This window comes from Lissotriton helveticus, chromosome 8 (assembly GCF_964261635.1).
Source record: "Lissotriton helveticus chromosome 8, aLisHel1.1, whole genome shotgun sequence".
NCBI lineage: Eukaryota > Metazoa > Chordata > Amphibia > Caudata > Salamandridae > Lissotriton > Lissotriton helveticus.
Genome location: NC_136069.1, coordinates 158,028,063 through 158,054,768, shown reverse-complemented (window position 1 = coordinate 158,054,768; position 26,706 = coordinate 158,028,063).

Genomic DNA, 26,706 nt, shown 5'->3' with positions numbered 1-26,706 from the left:
TTTTAAAATGCCCTTAGAGTTCAGAAAAGGCTGCTGGACTCTAAACTGCCATGCCCTAAGATATACTAGGGAATTAAAGGTCGTTTTGATCCCCCTGCTCTATTACCTACAAGGAACTTGTAGGGTAGGTCATGTCAAATGTAAATGATATTTAGTGCACTCTAATGCTTGTGTGTTTTCACTGGTTAGACAGAGCCTAGGGACAATCAGAGTCAGTTACCACCAGTACCTGTCAGCAAACAAATGGGGGTGCACAGGGCACACAGGATGACTTTGCAACACTAGGTTAACTTGAAAATACAAATGGAAGCATGTTACAGTATTGTTAACCATTAGCACTGAGACTATTATTATTAAATGACAATATTCAGTAAAAGTATAAATTGCTGTAGCTCATAGGGGCTGTGTTTGGCTGCAAAGGGAAAACTCTTGGGTTCAAACCTAAGAATGTCCTTCTAGATGTCTGTCTTTATTCAATATTGTTGCAAAATCATAGTTTTACACAGACATTAATTGCTATAAAAAGGATTATTTCAAAGTAACATATTTCCTTCTCAAGTCATGTGTCATGCTAAAAGAAAAGCAATCAAGATTATAATTTGTATTACTTTATATCTTGCAGTGATACTAGATATTGTTTTTGTACATTTGGTTATGCATGTACACATACAAACACACACTTGCATATATTGTATGAACGTCCTACTGGATGCCCTGGATTTCTGCAGCATGCCCACTACTATATACAGGTGATAATAACAAGCATTTCCTGCATATGCTAACTTTTGACAACAATAACGATTTAAATCTGTGCCTTAATATAGTATGCAACACAGTATGATACGTGCCAGTTGCAATCAGATTGCAACAGGCACGTATCCAGCAATGGCCCGTGCAGGTAAGAGCAGTGGGGGGGATTTTGACAGATTACGGAATATTAATTATTTATTTATTATTCCCACCCTGCACCTTGCCCCACCTGCTCTTACCTGCACAGGCCGTGGCTGTGCAATCATCTACTTGTAACCTGCAGCTCACATTCACAATGGAACTCACCCTTTCATCCGTCCGAGGTTGGTAAAATAAGGAGCGGCACGTGGTGTAATATGAGCCTTTATTATCTTTAAGCTCAAAGAAGCAATTTAGTTTTTAGTTTGAACTTTAGAAATTACCAATATTATTTATTTCACTCATCAAACTATTGACAATGCTGTGTTAAGTTGTTGTTTTACAGGAATTTATGAATTTCTGCTATATATGCCAGAAATCTTTTTCTGGTGTTTAACATTTTGGCCTAGATTTACTCTGTGGGTTGTGCAGGCGCCCACATGGCTCTGTACATTTTTGTGCTGAGCCCTCAGGCTGTTTATAATGGTAAGCAAATTGAATCAATGCTTTGCAGCGCTTTGCTTAACACGAGCACCCACTCAAAAACTTACTAAATAACCCCCATTGGGGAATATTCTTAAGAACGTGCGATAATCATAGTCAAAATTTTTCATATCGCCCTATATCGCGGGAAAATACCTTTGTTTTACCGTTGTATTCTCAACACGGCGGTAACATGCGATAGTTTCCCGATAACGCGTCAAATGTCCGCAATAAAAGTACCGGGACGGCAATACAAAATCCCAAGTCGAACGTGAAAAAAGTGGCGATGGGCCCAACTGCGATAAGAAAATCTGCGATAAGCTGCGCCAGGCCTGCTATTCACACACGTCAGGCTGGAAAAGTCACTATAAAAGCAGAAAAATAAACCACAAACAAAACCAAAACAACTGCGAAGCACAATGGAGGTAGCTGGAGCAAGTACAGAGGACAACCAGAACCCCAAAAGCCCCACGGAGGACCAGCCTGGGCCCTCGGGGTCAGGGAAGGGCAAGGAGAAGAAGAAGAGGAAGACGGGGTTCAGTCGCTGGAAAACAGGATCCTGTTAACGGAGGTGATAGAACACCATCAACTACTGTTCGTCACTTCCACAGTGTCATTGGCAAAAAAAAATTAATATGTCAGTCCATCGTGGACAAGGTGAATGCAGTCGGAGTGCTGAGGAGGACAATGGAAGAGGTCAAGTGGCGCTGGAATGATGTGAAGCGCAAAACCAAGCAGAAACTCGGCAACAACTAGAAGGCAGCAATGCAGACTGGAGGTGGGAGTCCAGCACCACAGGAGGAGCTGGATGAGATGGAGGAATTGGTGTCCACAGTCATCAGTGTGGAGACAGTGGCAGGAGTTCGGGTACTGGACACTGCTCAACATGACCTGACACAACAGGATGAATAACGACCAGGGACTGGGGGGACGGGGGGAAATGGGCACAATGGCACACATGCACAATTAAGTATAGCTCAGTGCACACCCACAATGACTCTGGATCATGCCGCTGATCCCCTTGGGACACTGCAGCACACCTAGAAACAGCAAGTAGGCCCTCATCGACCTTTCCACACATCACCAATCTCACAACCAACCCATGCACATGTGCCAAACCCAGCAAAGCGGCGTGTCTGTGAGCCACACTGACAATGCAAGTTATGTTATGTTATGTTATGTTATGTTATATTGAGCTTATAAAGCGCGCAGCTACTCAGAGTGTCCCGGCGCTAGCTCCTGAAGAAAGAGTGAACGTGTATCAGATTAAAACAGCAAGGTTTTGAGGTTTTTTTTAAAAAACACTGGGTCTTGAGTAGTTCTCAGGGCTAAAGGTAACAGATTCCAGGCCAAACCGGCGCGACGCACAAAGGAGTTTCCACCAAGTCGCTGACGCTTAAACTTCTGAATCTGCATCAGCCATTGGGCAGAGGACCGAAGCACTCTGCCTGGCACATAAAAGGCAAATCTCCTTTTAGGTATAAAGGGCCGGTGTCATACAAAGCCCGGTGAGCGATGGTTAGCATTTTGAATTTCAGGCGGGACTCGACTGGCAGCCAATGCAAGGCACACTATCTCTAGGAGAAAGCCCCATGAGGAGTCTGACCGCCGAGTTCTGCACAACCTGCAGTTTTTTGACCAGGGACCCCGAGCAGCTCACCAGGAGCGCATTGGCGTAGTCCAGGCAGGAAAGAATCAACGCACGGACCACGGTTTCTCTGGAGGCTCTCGGCAGGAGGGGAAGAAACTTCCTCAAGCTCTTCAGTATGCTGAAGCATGTACCGGCCAACTTCTTCACCTGCGTCACAAAAAGCAGATTTTGGTCGAACCAAACCTCCAGATTTTTTACCGCGCCCATTCTATCAGAGGGCCGAGAAAAACCCGGAGGCCAAAGCCTTTCTCTGAAATTGGAAGGAAAGGAGCCAAACAACAACACCTCAGACTTCCCTTCATTGCATTTCAACTGAGCATTAGATAGCCAGTGAAAGACAGAGGAAAGGCAATTGTGGGCCAACCCGACCGAGTCCACTTCCTTGGGCCAGGTAAACAGCAGCTGGGTGTCATCGGCGTAGGCCATCACCTTAGCCCTCAGTGACTCCGCCAGATACACAAGTGGAGTCACATAGATGTTGAAAAGGAGGGCGCTAAGTGATGAACCCTGAAGCACACCCGTTGACACCGGTAGAGGCGAAGAGGTACTCAGAGGGAGCCAAAATTGCTGCTGCCGGCCCTCAAGTGACACTGCATGATGATTAGCATGGCTGCCAATATATGTCAATATATCATGACATATTGCACACCACGACACTGAGGTGGCTGAGTGTGGACCACATCTGTAAAGGAGAAGGTCACACTCTGACACATCCACGTGCACAAACACCCCCTGATGTCAACACTACATCTGCTGACAAATCATGCCCCAGAGTCCCAACTCCAACCAAGTGCCCAGTTTACCCAAATATGCAAAATCTCAGCACCGTATAAGCACAGAAGTCAATGTCACACCATTTGAAAAGGATAATAAGAGCTGCAGGGGTGACTTTTCCAAAATGCAGCACACACACATAACATTCAGAGCACATCAACATTGACAACAATGTGGAACAAACTGCAACACGTTCACAACTGAACAGAGGACACAACTGGTGCCACTTGTGTGCAGAAACTGGCCAATCACATTTGGCATAGCAGGGAAATGGGAGATGATAATGTACAAGTACAAACACACATCCGTGATGTTGTTGAAATGTCCACTGTCCCGCATCAAATAGGAAGCTCCTCCCAAACAGTCACAATGTACATTGTCATGCAGTCTGTATGTAAACTTGTACAATGCGTCAACATACATGTGAACACAATGTTAAACTGCATCTCCCCTTCACATTACAGAGGGCGAATCAACACCTGCTGCAGAGCAGACCGAACATCTCTTCACTGATGATGAAGAGGACCTCCCCACGATCGACCCCAACGCCCTGCAACAGCTCATGGACACCCTCAGCATCCCAAACCCAGGAGCAGATCAGCCCAGCTGCATCGAGGAGACCCCACCCCCTGCACAGACCACACCACAGGAAGCACCCACGACCACGGCTGTCTCCCAGGACCCCCACGAACAACACATGGCATTCCAATGCTGTGTGTTAGGGTGCAAGGAGAAGATGGCTGATCAGGTGCAGTGGGGTTCGACCTCATGGCAGCCAAACTAGATGCCATACATGGGTGTCTAAGTCCCATCAGGGACCACTTACAGTCCCTAACGGACACCCACAGTCTGCTCCATGCTCTCCACTGATCCATGGCTGACATCGCTGTAGTCCTGACTCTGAGACAAGAACAAATGTCTAGTCAGAGAGGCTCCAGCGATGTCAGCTGGGAGGTGGGACACATGCTTAGGATCATGGAGAACATGGAGTGAATGCAGGTGGAAAGAATGGCTGCCACAGCTACACTCCGGCGAGATGTAGCTGTGCTCTTCCAAGCCCTGCAGACCCTCATCATGGCATTGCTGCCACAAGGCTTGGCGTGGATGAATGCTGCCGCTACTACGACATCAACATCTCCGCCCCTGAAGTATCAGTGCCTCACAGTGCGGCAGACAATCCACCTCCGGCCCTTGATATGTCACTACCATACAGTGCGGCAGACATTCCACCTCCGGCCCCTGATGTGTCAGTGCCACACAGTGCTGAGGACACAACACCGCCACCCACATGTGAGGCACATGAGACATCAGAGGATGAAGATGCGGATGATTCTGCCTTAGTGGTAAGAAGGAAGTGGTAGAATTAATCTCCTCCATATGGCCTGTTTCTGCTTGGTTCTGCCCTCTGCATCATCACCCTCCACTGTCTCCCGATACACTCTGTGGCACTCACCTTGGACTTCGACTTGGACTGCCATACTCTGTCTGGTTACCAATGACAGCAATCAGACTGCGGACTGAACTCTTCCTCTACCGATGAACTTGCCAATCCCTAAAGGGCTCTGGCAGGCCCTCCACGGGGCAACAATGTAAAGAGGGGTTGCATGGCCCTGTCTTGCTCCAGCTTCAACACTCCACCGAATGTGAATAAAACATTCTAACTCACACAGATGTGTCATGTCTATGATCAATCAAGTATGAAATCATGGATGAATGTAGGCGCAGTGATTCCCCCTCACGTCCATGTTGCTAATGTTGTGGGACTTGAGTCACATGGTGCAACTCTCTACATCATGGTGGTGCATATTTGACCCCAAAAGACGCCCTGTTGTCTTTTCTTGGTCACAAATGACAGCCTTTATGTCATGAATTTGGACACATGTGATACGCTTCTGAGTGGGATTACTTACTATCTTTGATACCCTGAAATGGCATGTTGAATACATGACACCCTAAACAGCCTCTCTGTCCGGAGGTGACACACCCACCATCTAATTGCCATTTGCGAGATTGTTAGCACTAAATGTTGCACTTACATTTGTGTGTTGGAATGATTTTATTTGCACATGCCATTTTGTCCTGTCCCATGATTGCTAAGGAGAGTCACAATGTGACGTGCTCATGTGAAGAAATAGTTAATGATCGTGTTCCTTCGGGCTATTCCTGCTGAAGCTGCACTGGGGTGTAGTCCACCTGCCTCATATTCATCATCATCGTCCAGTGCATCTGGCACTTGGATCCATGGGGCATTGGTGCGTACACATATATTGTGCAACACACAACATGCAATGATCATCTTGCACACTATTTCCGGGCTGTACAGGAGTCTTCCACCTGTGATGTCCAGGCACCTGAGCGCTCCACAATGCCCCTGGTGCGTTTGTGGGCTGCATTTTACTGCCTCTGGGCCTGGGTGTTCATGTCTCGGAGGGGTGTCATCATCCACGGGCAAAGTGCATATACTTGATCACCGGTGACAGGGGAGAGAAATATGTGTCAATCGGTGCTTCTGTATTGTGTGTTGGTAGGCTTATTAGTTTAGTGGTGTGTGATGTGTGCGACTTTGGGATACATGTTTGACATGTATTGCTTGTGGCAAATGAGCGGCATCAATGTGTATTACATTGCCTCACAGCTTCTCCTCACTCCCCCGAGCATATTTACTTGTGTGCGCTGTGCAGAAGCATCACTTGCACTCCTAAGACACACCATTGTCATGACTGTCTTCGCATGTCCACAAGCCTGACAACGTCACTGTGATATTGCCTGTTGAAGGTGGTCGGCCATGTGTGTGTGGGCCTATGGCCAGGATATGGCGGACAAAGAGACACACGCAGTAGTTACTTTTGTGACCATCCGGAAGTGAACCACACCCAGAGCCTTGGGCTACTTATTCCTACTCCTACACTGGACTGGCGTACACCGGCCCAGCCCACTCCACTTACGCTTACAGGGGGGAACATAGCTACATGTCCATAGTCTTACCCACTGCCTGAGGTACAATGGTTGCGTCCACTGTCCACAACACTACAAATGCCAGCACTATATGTCCACATGGACATATCTGTGCTCTGCATACTGAAGTCTGTCTGGCACATCACCGCCACACTTGGCAATGTGTACATTCTGATTCATGGGTCACTTGCCTCCTTCACACAGACTTGGTTCCCACCTCTCCCCACATTCTGCAATTGTGTGGCAGAGGTGCCATGACGTGGATGGTTTGTCTGCATGGCTGGCCACGGTTACCACAGTTACTTGTGTTGTCGTGTCTGGTAGGTGGGCATGTTGATTGGCATGTTGTATGTGATTTTGTAACATGGGCATTCCTACCATTGTAAGCTGCATGATTGTGGAGTTGAGGTGTGTGGTATGTTCATTTGGTACTTACCAACGAGCAGTGCATTTCCATAAGTGCCATCCTCAAAGTGCTGGTTGATGATGGACTGTCGAAAGATGTAGGAATCATGTACACTGTCTGGGTAGTTGGCAACAACATTGGTAATGAGTCCCCGGTGGTCCACTATTACCTGCACATTGGTGGAATGTGTGCGCTTTCTGTTGCGATAATTGTGTGCAGTGTCGGCAGGGGGCATGAGTAGGGCATGTGTGCAGTCAATTGCCCCCAACACGTGCGGGAAGCCAGCTATGTCATAGAAGCCTTGCTTGGTCTCCAGCTGTTCCTGCACAGTGTGGGGGAAGTGAAGGTGCTGTGGTACCAAGCTGATGATAGCATCCAAGACAGGTGTGAGAAACTTTGAAAGGGCTGGCTGTGAGACTCCTCCGACTCTGGCAGATGTTGGTTGGAAGGTACCAGAGGCCAACAGGTGCACCACAGTCAGAAGCTTTGTCTGCGGAGGGATGTTGGTTGTCCGCTGTGTTGGTACCATCAGCCTGTGGGCAATGTGGGTCATGATGCAGAAGATGGTTGTCCTTTTGAGCTTGTAGTGGGCTATATAATCCTATGGCATTAAGTCTGAGAGGCTGGTGCGTTTTGGAAGGTCTGCTGTCTCTGTGGTAGTCCAGTGGGGGGTGGACTGAGGGGGCCTGGAGGTGGTTGCTGTGGGTGTTGTGGCCCTATTGGGTCTCCGAGCTGCATGATCAGTAGATCCATGGCATGTTTTGGTCTTCAGATGTGGCTCTGGACTGGTCTCCCTTTCATACTGCAAGATGTCCTCCTGCTTAACACCAGTAAAAGGCAGGTGTTAATTCCCTGCTGCAAACCGCCTAATCTCCTGTTTTTGGATCGCTTTGCCGATCTGGCTGGTCGTTGAGAATATATCGAAGTGGTGGTTTTGTGTGTTTTTGCACGGGAACGCCTACTCTGCATATCATTAGCTTTAGTTGTCGCTCTCATCTGAGGTGATGTTTTTTTCGCTAGGAAACTGGCGATATTGGCAGTTTGCACCAGCTTCAGAATAGGGCTAAAAATCTACCACCACTTTTGTGGCACTAAAATTGGTGGTGAGTTCTTGAGAATATGCCCCCTTGTCTTCTGTAGAGCAACTTTTGCATGTCACATAGTAGCACACTAGAAGGCAAACAACTTACTAATTGGCTTTGCTAATGCTTGTCTCTTCCTCATTTATGATGAATATTACTCAAAGAACGTCAGTCGGATCCCACCTGGGTGGGGAGACTACATCTGGATTAATTTACAAGAACAGATAAAGGGTTTCCTTTATAAAATCAGAGGCAACATGATTAAAATAAATTCTAGAAAATGGATGCAAGAAAATGACATTAAACAATTTAGTGTGAAAAAGGGAGGGCTAAGGGATAGGTGAGAGGAAACTGTTCCAGTATATACCTAGGTTTAGGGGAACTAGGTTATGTTTTGTACAGAGGTACTACCTTAAAAGAAGAGGCAGAGGTGCAAAGTCTACACAGGGATAGAGGTGATATGGCATAGTACTATGAGCTGCTCTGTAAGACCTGGAATCCCTGGTTGGCTGAGATAGGAACCTCATGCCATATAGGGACCCGCGTTCCAACGTCAGGGAAAGGAAGGTCACCTTCTTAGATAGCCCCGCTCACCCCCTCTGTAGCTTGGCACGAGCAGCCAGGCTTATCTTCAAGGCAAATGTGTATAAAGTATTTGCAACCACACCTCACAACAACCCAATGATGACACCACAAATAGACTCCACACGAGTTTTATAAAAACGAGTATAAACTTTATATCAAAAGATATACGCTAAGACCACACAATATAAATCCACCATATGAGGTTGTTTACTATTTCTCCTGGACGGTTGTTAGGCCAGCCAGCGTTTGTAAGTTCTGGCGGTATTAATGAGCACTTCTAAACATTCTCCTGTAATCCTAATATCATGTTATACAGTTCATAATGCTAGAATCAGGCACTTTTGCAATGTAAAAATACTGTAAGGCGTAACGCAGCAATCAGACACTCTGCAATCTAAAAAGAATGCAATGCGTAACGCAACAATCGGGCACTTTGCAAGGTACAATAATGCAATGCGTAATACAACCACCAGGTATGTCATGGAGATAAAATGCCATGCGTCATACACTAATCAGGTATTTCGTTATGCAGGAATAATGCAATTCATAATACTCTAATCAATTACTCCGTTATGCAGAAATGATGCAATATGTAATACGACAGTCAGGTACTCCATTATGACGAAATGGTATAATGCGTAATACACTCAGGCACCGATCACTGTGCCTTAGGCGGTCTATCTGCTTCTCATTCTGACTTGCAGTCAGCCTCTCAACAGTTGCCCCCAACATGGGTACGATGTAATCAAAAAGTGCAGCTCCCCACTCCGGCCCCTGTACTGCCACTCCCTTGGCCATACGGGCCGCAATATGAGCCGCAGCAGAGGCTCGCGCTGCAGACAGGAGAGAGAGGCCGAGAGTGTCTCCCTCTGATCCCGCGCCCCGCCCCAGGAGTCGACACACAACTTTACCGGGGGGTGCGAACTCACTATCCTCTCCTCGTCCAGCGGTTGGGCCTCCAGTGCAACTTTGTGAATTGGCAACGGCAGGCTCAGGCCTGCAACTCAGGTTCTCCAGGACTGCCGGTCCGGGCTGCTACAGTTATGAAGATCTCAGGCTGCTACAGAGCACATGCACACAGCGTTGCTGAGTCTTTCTTAAGCTTCGGGTGCACGATCACTGGGCACTCCACACACTTGTCTCAGGCTGCACGAAGATCACGCGCACAGCGTCGCTGAGACTCACTTTAATTCCGGTGCACACGATAACAAGGCAAATCCTCACAAAGGTCTCACGGTGCACAACACACCCGCACACAGCGTCGATGAGACTCACTTGGATTCCGGTGCACTCGATAACATGGCAAATCCTCACAAAGGTCTCTTGGTGCACTACGCACACGCACACAGTGTCGATGAGACTCACTTGGATTCCGGTGCACACGAACACTGGACAATCCTCACAAAGGGGTTCAGGCTGCACAAAGCACACGCACACCGCATTGCTGATCCTTGCTTGGACTTCAGGTGCCCACGATCACAGGACACGCCTTACGAGGGTCTCAGGTTGCAACAAGCACGCACACACAGCGCCGCTGAGACTCTCATGGAAACGCTTGTGTTCCTGTGTTTCTGAAACAAGTAGCCAGCTCACCTCGTGCCCTTGGAGATAAGTTACTTCAGGACACAGCACACAGCATAGTCCTTTCAAGCAGGTGGACACAGCACACAGCAAAGTCCCTTTAGCCTTTCCTTGGTTAAAACAGCAAACTGGAGGCCAGCTCCAGAACACACAGAAAGGGTCAGTCCTATTCTTCAGTCTCTACAGGTGTTTCTTCCTTGGCAAAGGTTCTCTTGACCATGAAGTAGCTCTAGCCTTGTTCACACTTGATCAATCCATTCTCCAAAGTTCAGGGGCTTCAGCTCTCATAGCTATACCCCTCAATGGCTTTGAAGTCTTTGTGTTCAGGGGCACTGACACCTGTTCAAACCAGTTCTGGGTGCCTCCCTGTGACACCTTTCTTCCTTTGATTAGTGGGGGTCTGGATTCTCAATCACTCAGCAGGAGATGGGACAATTGTTTTATAGCAGAAACCCAGGCCTCTTCACCTTTAGGGGCTTCTCCTACCCCTACACTCCAGATGCAGGTCAGCCTGTTGCTGTCTCACCTCCTCCCCTGGGTCAAGACATTCCCCAGATCCTATCCAGTTCAAATCCAGGCAGTCAATCCACAGCCATGCAGACACACACAGAAATGTTAGAGTCCAAAAACTCAGCCACTTCTAAAAGAGTGGCTTCCAAACACACAGTGCAAAAACCACCTTCATAAAAAAGATGTGTTATTACATTGTGAGTTCAGGCATACTAAACTTCACCTTTCCATCTTAAGCCTTTAGGAAGATAGGCTGGAACACATATTACAAAGCTTCCCCAGTCTGTCCTATGGGCAAGATGGCCTTTCAACAGTGAAAAACAAAATGGAGATTATTTCACTGTCAGGACATGGCACACACCTTAGTGCATGTCCTACTTTTCCATGCACTGGTAGGTCTAGGGTTTACCCTAGACCTACCATTGGGGTGTCTGAGGTACATAGAAAGGGAAGGGTAAGGTCTGGCAATTAAGTGCACTAGTCAGAACAACATGGCAGTTTAACAAACTGCGTTCAGGCCCTGCAATGGCAGGCCTAAGTTTCCTTTTTAATGCTACTTGTGTGGGTGGCACAAATAGTGCTGCAGGCTCACTAGTAGCATTTGCATTACCAGCTGTGGCATACATAGTGCACTTTACTAGGGATTTTACTAGTAAGGCAAACATACCAATCATGGACAACCAATTACCATTATACTTTATACACGGAGCACTTGCACTTTGACACTGTTTAGCAGTGGCAAAGTGCCCAAAGAATCTAAGTTGGCAACACTACATCAGAAAAAAGGTCTAGGGGGAATGCAAAACGTTTAGGAACTTTAGCCAAAAAGGGGCAAGTCCTACAAGCGCCATGGTATAAGTAGCGGTGTATGTTCTAGGATTTAGGTACAGGGGTTTAGGCAGAGATGCTAGGACATAGATATGGTAAATGCTGCCAGGGTTTTCATAGAGGATATAGGGAGGGGAGGGATAGTAAGATACAGGTGAGGATGAGATATCAGCGAGTAGGTAGGGGACAAAAGCGCTATGATATACGTATATCAATCAATCAATCAATCAGGTCATTTGTAGAGCGCACTACTCACCCGTAGGGTCTCAAGGCGCTGGGAGGGGGGGGGGGTGCCGCTACTGCTCGAACAGCCAGGTCTTGAGCTTCTTCCTGAAGGAGAGGTGGTCTTGGGTCAGGCGCAGATTGGTCGGAAGTGAGTTCCAGGTCTTGGCGGCCAGGTAGGAGAAGGATCTTCCTCCTGTTGTCGCTCTTCGGATGCGGGGGACGGCGGCGAGGGCGTGGTTGGTTGATCTGAGGAGGCGCTTGGGAGTGTAGAAGTTGATCCGGTTGTTGAGGTAGCTCGGGCCTTGGTCGTGTAGGGCTTTGTGCGCGTGGGTGAGGAGCCGGAAGGTGATTCTCTTGTTGACCGGGAGCCAGTGCAGATCTCTCAGGTGTCCGGAGATGTGGCTGCGTCGGGGGATGTCGAGGATGAGTCTCGCCGAGGCGTTCTGGATCCGCTGGAGTCTCTTCTGGAGTTTGGCGGTGGTTCCGGCGTAGAGGGCGTTGCCGTAGTCCAGTCGGCTGGTGACGAGGGCTTGGGTGACCGTCTTCCTCGTCTCGGTGGGGATCCACCGGAAGATCTTACGTAGCATGCGCAGGATGTTGAAGCATGACGAGGAGACGGCGTTGACTTGTCTGGTCATGGAGAGGGAGGAGTCCAGGATGAAGCCCAGGTTGCGTGCGTGGTCCGTCGGTTTGGGTGCGGTGCCCAGGGCGGGGGGCCACCAGGAGTCGTCCCAGGCGGAGGGCGTGGAGCCCAGGATGAGGACCTCCGTCTTGTCTGAGTTCAGTTTCAGGCGGCTGGTCGTCATCCATTCGGCTACGTCTCTCATCCCTTCGTGCAGGTTGGCTCTGGCGGTGTCGGGGTCGTTGGTCAGGGAGAGGATCAGCTGGGTGTCGTCAGCGTAGGAGATGATGTTGAGGTTGTGTTGGCGTGCGATGGTCGCGAGGGGGCTCATGTAGACGTTGAAGAGGGTGGGGCTCAGTGAGGATCCTTGAGGGACGCCGCAGATGACTTTGGTGGCCTCTGACTTGTACGGTGGTAGGCGGACTCTTTGTGTTCTTCCGTCGAGGAAGGAGGTGATCCATTCCAGTGCCTTCTCCTGGATTCCGATGTTGCTGAGGCGCTGTACTAGGGTGCGGTGGCAGACCGTGTCGAAAGCCGCGGAGAGGTCCAGGAGGATGAGGGCCGCTGTTTCTCCGTTGTCCATCAGGGTTCGAAGGTCGTCGGTGGCGGCGATGAGGGCGGTCTCGGTGCTGTGGTTCGCTCGGAAGCCGGACTGTGAGGGGTCGAGGGATCCATTCGTCTCGAGGAAGGCGGCCAGCTGTTTGTTGACGGTCTTCTCGATGACTTTGGCCGGGAACGGGAGGAGCGAGATGGGACGGTAGTTCTTGAGGTCGGTGGGGTTTGCTGTTGGTTTCTTGAGGAGAGCGCTGAGTTCGGCGTGCTTCCAGCTCTCAGGGAAGGTGGCGGAGTCGAAGGAGGTGTTGATGATGTCCCGCAGGTGGGGTGCGAGGACAGCGTCGGCCTTGTTGAAGATGTGGTGAGGGCAGGGGTCAGTCGGAGATCCGGACTGGATGGAGTTCATGGTGCGGATGGTGTCTTCGGTGCTGATCGGGGTCCAGGTGCGGAGGGTGGTGGTGGGTGGCGTCGTTGCGGTTGTGGCTTGCGTTGGTTGGTTGTTGAAGCTGTTGTGTATGTCCGTGATCTTGTTGTGGAAGTAGGACGCGAGGGAGTTGCAGAGGTCTTGCGATGGGGTGATGTCGTTGTTTCCGGCGCTGGGGTTGGAGAGCTCTTTCACGATGTTGAAGAGTTCCTTGCAGTTGTGTGCGTTGTTGTCCAGCCGGTCCTTGTATGCATTTTTCTTGGTGGCGCGGATCAGTTGGTGGTGTTTCCGGGTGGCGAGCTTGAGGGCAGTCATGTTGTTCGGTGTTGGGTCTCTGCGCCAGGCTTTCTCGAGGGCTCGACAGTTCTTCTTGGAGCTCTTGAGTTCGTCGGTGAACCATGGTGTTTTTCTGCTGCAGGATCTGCTGGGTGGGGTTCTCAGAGGGGCGAGTTCGTCTGCGCAGTCGTTGATCCATTTCGTGAGGTTGTCGGCGGCCTGGCTGGGGTTCGCTGAGTTGGCGGGAGGGTGCTGGCTCAGGGAGGCGGTGAGCTGGTCGGCTGTGATCTTGTTCCAGCTTCTTCGAGCAACCTGTTGCTGGAGGTGGTGGATCGTCGTTCTTCTGAAGGTGAAGTGGACGCAGCTGTGGTCCGTCCAGTGGAGTCCTGTTGCGTGGCTGAAGGTGACGTCTTTGCTGGATGAGAAGACGGCGTCGAGAGTGTGTCCGGCGAGGTGGGTGGGGGTGGTCACCAGTTGCTTGAGTCCGAGGTTGTCGAGGTTGTCGAGCAGGGTGATGGTGTTGCGGTCGTTGCTGTTCTCCAGGTGGAAGTTGAGGTCCCCCAGGAGGATGTAGTCGGCGGAGGGGAGAGCGTGCGGGCTGACGAAGTCGGCGATGTCCTCGCTGAATCGTGTGCGTGGTCCCGGGGGTCGGTAGATCAGGGTGCCTCTGAGGGTGGTCTTCGGGTTGGTGTGGATCTGGAAGTGCAGGTGTTCGGCGGTGGTGAGGGTGTCATCGGTGTTGGTAGTGATGCGGATGGTGTCTCTGTGGATGATGGCGATGCCTCCTCCGGTCTGGTTGTCTCGGTCCCTCCGGACGATCTTGTAGCCTTCTGGGATGGCGATGGCGATGTCTGGGGCTGAGGAGGCGTTCATCCAGGTCTCGGTGATGAAGGCAACGTCGGGGGCGGTGGTGTCGAGCAGGTTCCAGAGTTCTACGGCGTGTCTGTGGACGGAGCGGGTGTTGAGCAGGATACACTTGAGGTGGGTGCTGCTGGAGTTCGGCTTGGCGGGTGCAGGGAAGGTCCGGATGCAGGTGAGGTTCTAGGGTTTTAGGTAGGGAAATTAAAGTTATAGCCAGGGGTAGAATTATTGGCCCTAGATAGGAGAAGTAATTAGAGGGTATAGAAACCAAGGGGATAAGTAGGGGTACTAGTATAAGAATGGGTAGAAGTACCAGGGTATAGGCACCAGCAGAGGCACCAGAATATATGGTGAAGAGCTAGGGGCAAATTTACTAATATTTCATATAATACAGTAACCAAAGTTGCTGCTCTGCATTGTTTGAAAGGGAGAGAGCAGGATAGTGACATACGTTGCTACTGTCTTCCTAAGCCCTGGTGCACATTCAGGCTAGTTAGTGTAGCAACTGTAGTGTGGCAACTGTAGTGCTATGGTGTGCAGCTAAGTCTCTGAAGTTAGTCTATTTAATTTTAGCTTTGCCAGTGGTTCCCAAACTGTCACCTCCTGAGGACCCTCATTTACTCACTACTGGATGCCGGGGACCCCCAAACAATTTGTATGATATAAATTTCAAAAATTAAAACAGTAATTTGAAACACATTAACACACAATTGTGCACACCAAACAAATACTCGTATTACTAAAGATTTTAGTATCTTATATTGAAAAACAAAGAGTCCAAAAAGCTAAATATTTTAATGGGAAGGTTGGTGCTGCATCTCAGTGACTAGCTTTTCAATGTTTGTTTTTATGATGAAGTAAGAGGCAACGGCCAGGACTGGACTGGAAACCCAGAGCAGCACCACTGGCAAATGTTAGACCATTCCTTGTACAGTGCACACCAAGTGCAAGTGAGCCTGAGCATTTCAAAGAGGGAAAATATGGTGCATTCTACCACAGATTTATCATTATATATTGAATTGTATTAGCTTTTAAAGCATAGTAAATGATGACCATACTGTTCACCAGGAAACAACAATCTTTGTTGGGCTCTTCAAGGATTCCCTCACTAGTACCCTCCAACAGTGTCTCTCATCTTTCCATAGCCCCTCTGTCACAAGTATTTCATTTCATCCAATCAGTGCATAGAAAATGTTACATAAGACAAATGGTACTACAAGGTGTAGGATTCACGTAATCCATAGTGGTAGGCATTGTTAAGAGTGCTTGGTCTAGGGAAGTACAAACTCAGGATTCAGAACATAACACAGTGGTTAGCGTTGACTTTAATATTAAGAATTTATTTCTACCCAAACAAACCTTTTTAGCTGCATCAGGATAATGGAAGACTGGGAAATAACACAACTTTCTAACTTGACCCATGCAGTTTTGCATGCAGCTACTTGATGGCAATTCATAGCTCACTGTACTAGATTACGATTACACAGTCACAAAAGAATCTCTGTGACAAAAGCAGTAACCCACTGAGCTATGCACATACAACACACGCTCTTTGCAGCAAGCCTATTAACCATCTGCGCTCCCTTACATGAGTCAAAGCTGCCACTGGACAAAACTCCCAACTCTCTCCAGCAGGTAAATTATTCACCGGAGTTATCTTAACACTTTTATTGTTGCCCGAAAACTGCTGATTAGTAAATCAGTGCTTTTAAAACTGTTGCTTGTGGACCCCCTGGAAATGTGTGACGGACCCCTGGGGTGCGTGGACCACAGTTTAGGAACCACTAGCTTAGACTAACTTTAAAAGTTTTCCCACCTTGTATCTGTGCCTTACAGTGCAGCACACATGCAAAGTTATAAAACAAAAACATTTCTCTTATTTTTTGCTTACCTTGAGAAGGTATAATTTTTATGGTGCAAAGTAGATAGGGCTTTGCATCAAAAGCCATGAATGGTAGTGTTGGAACATTAATGTTCCACCCATCAGACAACCCCTTGGCTCAAAGTAAAGCAAGGCAGACCAAAGTACTACTTTGCATTAGTTCTACACAACTTTCCAGCGCAAAATGAGATTTGCAATAACAAATTAACATTTTTCACTGGTTTGTGTGACTTTGGTGGAGCTAAATGTGGCCCCTGTAGAGAAAAATGGGTGAAAGCCTTGGGTAAAGAAAACAGTTATAGTTCAGAGACAAGGAAGGGAACTGACGGGAGAGAGGAAGAGGGTTGAATAAATGGGGATACAAAGCAGGGGAGAGAGCAGGACTCCTTCAAGTAAGAGAGGAGAGTCAGACGATAGGCAAAAGAAGTGGTTTATGTGGGGTTGGTGGGTGGGGGGTTTGGTGCATTTATAAAAGGTAAACAAGTGATTGACATGAAAAGCATTTACCAGGATGGGTTAAGAAAATGCAAATGCCTTTCATTTGTAACATCAACAAAAAGGACATGGGAAATGAAACTAAATATTTGTAACAAATGAACATCAAAACCCCTATCGTCAAAGCTCATGGTTTCCAGCCTCTGGCACTGTCAGTGAAATACCAAGAACCCACACCCGTACTTGGCATTCGTTGAAAGACACCCTTACTGCTAAACTCTGCTTATTAGGGACACATATTTCACAATGTACCGTAGAGTACTGATACTAAAAGCATATCTGCACAATGTGTACTTGGGGGTACTCTTCTAAGCACTAAAGCACGGATTACATCTATAACAAGAAGTTTGAGAAGATGCTAAAATGCTCTCAATTCAAATGAGTTCACGAGGTGTGAAGTGGAGAGAAAAAAAAGTATGCAGCTGCCAATGCTTATTGGGTTTTATCATCTTCTGATGCTCTCGATTATTTCCACCAGCAAGGTCAAATAATAAAACAAATGAAAGTGAGAGCAATAATGTTATAATGATGATAATAATAATAACAATAACCATGATAATAATAACAATAACTCCTGCAGTGTTTCTGGTAAATAGCAGGCATGGCTAGTATCCCATTTACTAGTGCTTACTTTATTGACCTCTGAAGGTTGAAAGGTTGCGGTGACCCTGGCGGGATTCCTGCTCATGACCTGTGGGTCATTCCAAACCATGCTGCCAATCCTCTGCAGTAGACTTGGGGAACCAGAGCCAACAGGATTTCAGAGCTGGCCTGGGAAACAGAACCAGAGGTGGACACCATCATACCAACGATTCCCTTGATATGCCAAGGATGGCGACTATTATGGCCGAGGTAGCCGCTATCATGGCAGATATATCCCTTTATAATTTTGGGAGTAACGGAGCAGAAGCTACAGATGGCCATCACGGGTAAACACTCAGACATACACTCACCTGCAGACATGTACCAAGCCCTAATCCTCTACAGCAATCAAAGTTATATTATTTGCTCACCCGTCTCCTCTGCTCTGGTTGCAAATTTGCAGTGCGTATGCTGGGACTCCTTGTAAGAAAGTGGATTACTATTTGGGGTGGGTGGACTATCCACTTCAAGGAATAATCACAATCCATATCAAGGTAAACCCTAAATCACTAAATAAACCTGAGGTCAATTCCCTGATACCTATGGCACAGGCTTAACCTAGAGGGAATGTGTGAAGTATTTATGCAGTACCAAATGAGTAATAAAGTTGAAATACAGAACAATAAAAACCCTGAACTGAATTTGAAGAATAGAGTGAAATAAAATAAACTAAATTGCACCACAATGCCAAAAATCCAATAAGCGGTACTGGATATTAACTTTCACTGATCAGGGTAGACCAGGGCCTGGGTGAACTTTGATGCTGACTGCGATGGAGTGCAGGACTGAGACACCAACCAGGTTCATCCTGGTCAAAGCCTGCTAGGTCTCAATTCACCACATGGTTACACTTCTAAAGCCCCACAGGACTTCATAGGACCCACTTAGAGGCTCACAAGGTGTCATGCAGAGGCCATTAGCAGCGTCTAGTTGTCCCTGGGCACCTTGGCAGTTGCAAGCAAGACCTCTTGTAGCTTGTTGTGTCCCTGCAGCTTGAACAGGAGGTCGACCTTATGACACTTAGGCCACTTCTCTGTCCTGGATATAAGACAGGGCAGGTTCAGCCCTTCAGGGCTCCACTCAGGTCACAGACAGCAGATCCAGTCCTCTTCTGTTTTTCCTCAGGCACAGGAGTGATCTGAAGAGGGTGCCTGGACGCGCTGCATTTATGCCTGGCACATGCTAGTTGGTGAGAATGACTCTCTGAATCACAATTAGGTAATCAGCTTTTCTAATGTATGAAACTCCTTGAGTTTTAGTTAGGGATTCCTTGTGGGTAGCAAATCGACCTGCCTCATGAAAATTAATGAGGTAGGTAGAACTTTAAGAACCATTAAGAATCACAGTGATCACAGGAATGGTGGCCTGCTCAGGTCAGCAGACCATCATATCTGTGATTTTTTAAAATAAAACAATCTTTTTTTTAAAAGCAGACAGATTTCCGTAAAGGAAAACGGGATGCATTTCAAAAGAAAACCTTGAAGTTTATTTTTAAGAGTAGGCAGTGGTCCCTGAGCACAATACCTGCTCTTACAAATATTATTATTTACATTCTCAAAGTGGAAGTTGTCGCTGGAGGATCCCTTCCCATTTTTGGATAAGTTACCACTGGTTTTAAACAGGTGGTAAAGTATTACTGTTTTGCGATCAGAATTCGGAAGCAAAACAGTAATATATACAGTACCGAATCGGTAATTAGAAAGAATTCCCTAAATAGGCCCCTTCTAAATACCGAATTGCAAATGCAAAATGCGATTCAGCAACAAGGTACTATATTTTGCATTTTATACATTTGAAAAAGCTGTTTTTTGTTCAGAAACAGCCCGAGTCTACAAATCAGGCCATTTGCAAATGGAAAAATTAGGTTTACATCTAGCCCTAAGAGTGGAAGGCCAGGTATGATTCTGAAGTCATCCTCCTGTCTAGAATGTGCAATCTGTTTGCAGGATACTGCAGCATGTGGCGATGAGTTCAAGGAAGTAGAGGGCGGTGGATGTGAGACATGTTTCTGGGAGGAAGACTGCTGCATCCAGGTTGTGTTGAATGATTATGTCGGCTAGGTGAACAGCGTTTACAATGCAACTTTTACAACAAACTACCTTTACCACGCAACTTTTACAACGCAATTCGTTACAACGACTTGCGCTGGGGGGCGCTCTAGGATAAGGAATAGTTTAATTTACTATCTAACACCTTCCCGACTATCCACGGGGACTGGAGTTGGAATAGTAAATTAAACTATTCACTATCCAGCGCCCCCAACGCAAGTCGTTACAACGACTTGCGTTGTAAAAGTTGGGTGGTAAAGGCATGCGTTGTAAAAGCATGCGTGCTAACGACATACATCCTGTCGGCTATGCCTAGAAAATGGATAACTGTGGAATGTGCAAATGGTGAGCATGAGTTGGAGTGTTAATGTTGCAGGAAAGCTAAATGGGCTAGAGAGTGGTATGTGGGTGGGGATTTTGTTGGAATATTGACTTCATTTGCATAAAATGGGTATGGGGACTAGTGCAGGGTTTGGGAGGTGCATTGTGAGGCTGTCTTACCTCAAGGACTGAGGTTCTGGACTTTCCTGGCATAGCAAACCCAAACAGGAGATCAGCCCTTTGCAGTGGAGAACAGGGCCAAGCCATCAGTTTTACAATTTAGTAAAACACCCTACTCTGACTATTACTATTGACTTATGTCACCGGACACATCAATTCCTATACCACGTTTCTTCTTCAAATAATAACATTTTGATATCATGTCTAAAGTTACAAATTTTAATCAGGACTGCCTTTACAGTTGAATCAATTAATGTTCCAGTTGAGTGAGTTCATATTACCCATATCACAATTACTTCTGCCAATCAAATCATTGCTCAGATAATGCTGGAAATGTTTTGGTTTTTTCAAATTTGTCACAGTGGGTCACATTTATAAAGAGTTTTATCGGTCGTTGGTAAACCCTCAGATTTAGTGCATCAAAGGGCTTACAATAGCTAAGCACCTTTTTGAAATATACTTAGCCCATTTAAAGATTTGAAAAAAGGTTTCCTGAATCCTTGGATAAATTTAGGAAACCATTACAAATCGATATTTGGAACGAGTGTGGTAAGGACTTCCCTTCCAAGGGCTGGTTTCCTATGGTATGTACATGGTCGCAAAACATTATTATTTTATCACCACCTAAAAGGAGGTGGTAACCGATTTGCAAAGGACCCCTTCCTCTTTGTGTATGTGTACAGATCCTTTTTAGGAGCAGGCAAAGGTCCTGGGGATTCCTTGACCGTTCCTAAAAAAGGTATGTTTAACTTTTCATTTTGAAAATGGGCTGCATTAAAATAAGGCTCCCTGTTTTCCGTTTTGACTGATTTTTACGGATAAATACACACAGTAAACCATTTATTTTCTTGTCTGTATTTATCTTTAAATGTGGATAAAAATGGGAATTGGGTGATTTGAGTGATTCTACATACACTTTGCCATGACTGCCAGGCCAATAACTGTGTAGATTGATTGGCAAAGGGGTTAAAAAAGAAAGGAATTTTAATAAAGAAGCTTAAACAGCAGTAGATATGCACAGGGTTGACACTGAAATGTGCACATTTTCATATAAGCCCATAGACTTATCTTCTGCGGGCGTTCATATCACTGAAACCTGGCAGGCATTCAAGCATGACTGCATATTTATTGGTTAAATAATTGTGAAAATATACCTGTTTCAGCTTTATTTTCTTCACAAACCCCTTAATAAATATGGATAAATACAGATAAAGTTGACAAAAAAATAAATATGGATACATACAGACTGACATGTCAAAAAAATAAATACCATAAAACCGGGAGCCCTAATTAAAAACAACAAACAAAAAATGATGGCTTTATTTCCTTCCTTGCACTAGGGCCCACGACTGCAACGAGTCTATATTGTCTCACAAACAACTTGTAAAGTTTACATCCAGATAAAATGATGGGCACTCCTGGGATGATGCTGCTGATGTAGGCCTGCATCATCTTATCTCGAGGCCATATAGTGTAATTCGTTAAAGGATTATAGGGCATAAATTGCACGGGCTGGCAGCCAGAGAATGAATTTGCACATCTGTCACCGCCTTGAACTTGTGTGTTTGACAAGACCTCTTGTTATTCTTGGCTCTCAATGCATCGAGAGGATAAACCCTTTGTAAAGGCCGCACCTTCTGTTCTCTGTGGGCGGCAGACAGGGCCTGGGAAAAGTACAGTAGTGCGCAAAAAACATCGCCATGCGTCCGTCTTTTGCAAAAATAGAATGATGTGTGATTGTGAAGCTAAAGTCCACCTTTTTAGGTTGACGTTATCTGTGACGCTTAGCCCTGTTGCTAACACCTACCCGAGCACAATAACAAGGTGTCTGCATATTTGATGATTGCAAATCTCCAAAAAAATGTGCAGCAAGTGGGTGACTTTATTTAGAGCCTTTAACAAACTCCACACAAACTAACAAGAATCTCACATAACACTTTATACAAGCATTCATAATGGACTTTACAATAGCATAAAACTAACAACAAATCAACACTTCACAGCACCCATTTTCTATCTGGAGGTATTAACTCTAAATAAATTGAACCAAAGTATCACTTCCACTCTGCTTCAAAAAAAAAAAAAAAAAAAAGCTAACAGAATTCTACCAACAATCATCCCCTCTTCTCTTTATACCTATTTAACTTTTACTACAGTAGAATTACACAATGTGCAGTATTAAACTAAATAACTCAGTAGCACTTTACTTAAAAAATACAACTTAATATGTTGATATCCCTTTAGTAGGTACACAATTTAATTTACTTTTTATGTTAGAATATTTTAAGTACATATACGGATCTTGTAGATTTCAAATATATTCTACAATTGTATTATTTCAAAAAAAATTCAAAAAATCAGCATTTATTGTATGCAACATAAATAACAAGTCATACCTACTGGCATTGAAGATATATATATATTTTGTTTACTTTGCCATGAGTACATAAAGACAAATTTACATTAGAGCAAAAAAGCAATATCAGGGCAAAACCATATTCACCATTACCATTGGTTCTGTAATAGGAAATTGAACAAATAATATTTGAACCCGGTGAACGTGTCACAATCTGATTTCACACTTCTTCTGGTACATTTCATTAATAGGAAGTAGAGAAAACACACATTGTTCCAATGATAAAAGTCAAAGATTGGACTATGCTGGATCCAATCACATTTTACTCTTTTTTTGGTTATGTTAGTAATAAAAACAATGTGACTAGTGTAAATGGCAAAGTGTTAAGTTGTGTTTCTTAGCTAAAATCTCTGGGGCTTATTTACAAGCCCCTTGCTCCACCAGTACGTCACTTTTAATTTTGGAAAAAATTACGTACCGGGGGCGCAAGGGGCTTGTAAAAAAGCCTCTCTGTGTCACGTGTAAAATCATTAAACAAACAACTGGTTTATAGTAATACATATCTTTGTTATGGATTAGTGGCTATGTTGCTGACTTTGGAACCTAGAGACTGAGATTGGCTCGGGATCGTGTGATTTTGGACACACCACTTAGGCTCTCTGTGCCTAAAAATGTAAAATGCATTTGTGTAATCCCCACTTGATGCACATGAGGCCCTGTTGGGATGTATGGCTTTTACTACGCATGCCATTACAACGCAGTTTTTACAACGCAAGTCGTTACAACGACTTGCGTTGGGGGGCGCTGGATAGTGGAATAGTTTAATTTTCTATTCCAACTCCAGTACCCGTGGATAGTAGGGAAGGTGTTGGATAGAAAATTAAACTATTCCCTATCCTACAGCGCCCTCCAGCGAAAGTCGTTGTAACGACTTGCGTTGTAATAGCTGCGTCGTAATGGTAGTGCGGAGTAAAAGTTGCGTTGTAAAGGATGTTCCCCCCCGGTTGTGGATCGTTTCCCAGCCTCCCATCTAATGTCTGTTATTAAATAACCTGCAAAGCCATAGCAACAGCACTGCCATTTGGACCCCCCTTGACACTGACAATACCTTCTGCCTTACAAGCAGCCTGTGTCTGCTTGAGTACCACTGGCCATATCTGGTAGATTGACGAATTGAAGCAAAAATATGGAGAAAAATCTGAATAGCACACATGGCAGGGGAAACACTGAACAGCACAGTGTTAGCCTCAACCTGGAATATTTGAGCAGAACCATACAATGTTATAAGTAGCTTATCTGACTATTCGAGAAAAAAACTCCTTCATAGTATTAAATACAATGTAATAAATAGATTATGGGAATATTTGAGAAACACTCTATATATTATAAAAGTACCTTTGCATATGACAGAAAGAGCATACATTATGGTAGTTGTTTTTCCATAAGGCTTTGTGAGCTGTAGTTGACACTATGACAGTGACGTGCACCTCGTAGCCTATTTAAAACTAGTCCTTTTTCTAATGCTGTAGGAGTTTTAAGTTCTATTTTTCCAACCACACGATGTATGGAATAAGCATTGGTTCTCTGTGTCACAAAAACTTTGTGAGCCATGCACACTGCCCAATTTCTCTTTTTTAAAACTTGTGAAATGCACATTATTCGCTCATGCAATGTTTGCGATTTCTGAAGAGCAAATAATGTTAGGGAGCAATATTGATAGAAATCCAAAATTAATGCCGGTTTAGCGGTAGAAAACTGCCGCCAAAGCGGCGAGAAAGAGCTTTGATAATATGCCCTGGAGAATTCCAATAGAAGCCCATGTTCACACCAGAACATAGGCTTCTTTTGGAATTCTCAAGGGCATATTATCAAGCCCATTATCGCCGATTTAGCGGCCGGTTTCTGCCGCTAAACCGGCGATAATTTTTAACGCCGTTCTTGATAATAAGCCCCAATTTATTTTCCACAGAATGAGGATTTCTTCCGGTAGAAGTGACCACACTTCTATATACACTTCCTTACTGTGTAACCCGTGTTTGTGGCAGGGTGGATGCAATGCACATGAGAGTAACTTCAAAAGTGTTTTTCCCATCACATTTTTTTAAGGCAGCACAGGAGCTCTGTTGGAAGCATGCAAAAGCAAAGCATCTTTGATACTTATAATTCAAAAGAGAAAGGGAACTAGTGTGTCCTGAAGTGGCTTTGAACTCTAGATATTCATAGCTGCTTTGCAACGTAGGTTGTATTTGATATTGTGGCACTGAACCCCTAAGTTGCCCTCTTTGTTTTTATCTATTTGAGTATTTATTTGAACTTAGTAACCCTGCCATTCTTACCTAGGTGGCTTTCCTGTCTACACTAGTGTCCCACAATGGGTCAGAGAAATGCGGCCAACCCACAACTAAACCATTTTAAAACCATTTGTGCTCACTGATTAGCAGATTGACACAACTTTTGCACTGACTGAACCTTTGGAGACATCCATCTATCCCTAAGCCGCCACTTTTAATATTACTTCTGAAGGAGACACAAATAAATCGTCACCCAAATAAGCACTAAAATCACAGGCATCTACAATGTTACAATCTAACTTAAATACTTTAGAAGATAAGCTTTAAAAAAGGAGTGGAGGAAAATAAATACTGGTATTTAAAGTTCATATAAAATAAACCCAATAAAATAAAAAAGCAGACTTTGTAACTGAATGAAAAGTAACCATTTTTGAAGATGTGAACAATGTGCACAGGGTTTCTGCAGTCACTCAAAGGGTAGGTGTCCAATAGTTGAAGTGGGCTGAACCATTGATCTTTGCTGTATGCTGTGGTGGGCAGAAGCAAAGGTTGAGTAGCAATTTAATAGACTTGTACATGAAGCCTGATGGCAAAAAGCTTCTCAATATACGTATATTATGTATGATGCTTGTGGGAAAAACTATATAGTCTGGTGAAACCGCTCTAGCAGTCTCAAAATACAGACCTTAAAATAATAATAGTCATGAACACGAGGAAATGTGAAAATCAATGATTTCCCCTTTTGCCCATGAAAAACACATTTCCCAGGTTGTCAATGTCAATTTTATTGTTTTGGTTAATAAAAACCATAACGATTTACGATCAAACAACATTAAATAACAACTTCCTTCCAGTTTCAGAAATTATTAAAAGAAAAGAAAAGAAAAAAAACATCCTTGTTTTGCTTTCTTGTTAAAAATTACTAAAGCCTAAAACCCTATCCATGATAATAAAAAGGATTAAGGAAGGGTATAACAACCAATAGCTGACATACTAAAGTGCAAAGTGCTAAGTATTGATGTCCCTTTGGACTAAAGTGATTAAATGAGGTTGGTCTGAGAGTAAGAACTGCATCACTGTTGGACACGCCCTTCTTAGGGGAAATTACAACAACATGTTTTGCTTTTTCCTCCTAGGCTTTACTACTCTCACTGCATATCCTGGGCTCCTTCCCTCTGAATGGCAGATGGAAGGTGTGTGCGACTTCCTCGCCCACATTGTGCCTGGCGGCTGGATATGAAGGGGTTTTGGTGCCATACATCCATGCTCCCTGTAAACAGGTAAACCACATACCCAGGGCGGTTACAGCACAGTAGTAGTGGGACATAGCACGGAGTGTGCCACTCACCAGATAGCCGGCAACCCTAGATCGGGTCTGCCATGGCTGGCCTGCGGGCGCCATTGCTCCCCAGCCTAAATTGGCATCACTTATGCTTTAAACACCCCGGAGTGGGTCATCCCATCTCATGAGGGCACCACCCCAGGGAAGCCCTGATGGGCACCAAGGAGGGGTGGTAGTCTGAAAGCTGGGTGGGCACTTTTGGATGCTCTCTGCCTGGGTAGTGAGGAACCTCCAAAGGGGCCTCCGCTGCCTTAGAGTTCGACTCTCCCCATAGACACTCCTGGGGTGTTACCGAGCCTATGGATTGGTCTCAGGCCCTTTGCACATCCCACTGTCAAAGACGTGGGAAAGTGTGTGTGCCTTCTGTTGTACTTTACATATGAAGACACTGGTAGCCAGGTTGTGGGTTTCTTGTAGTCTTCTTTATTAATCTATGTCTATAA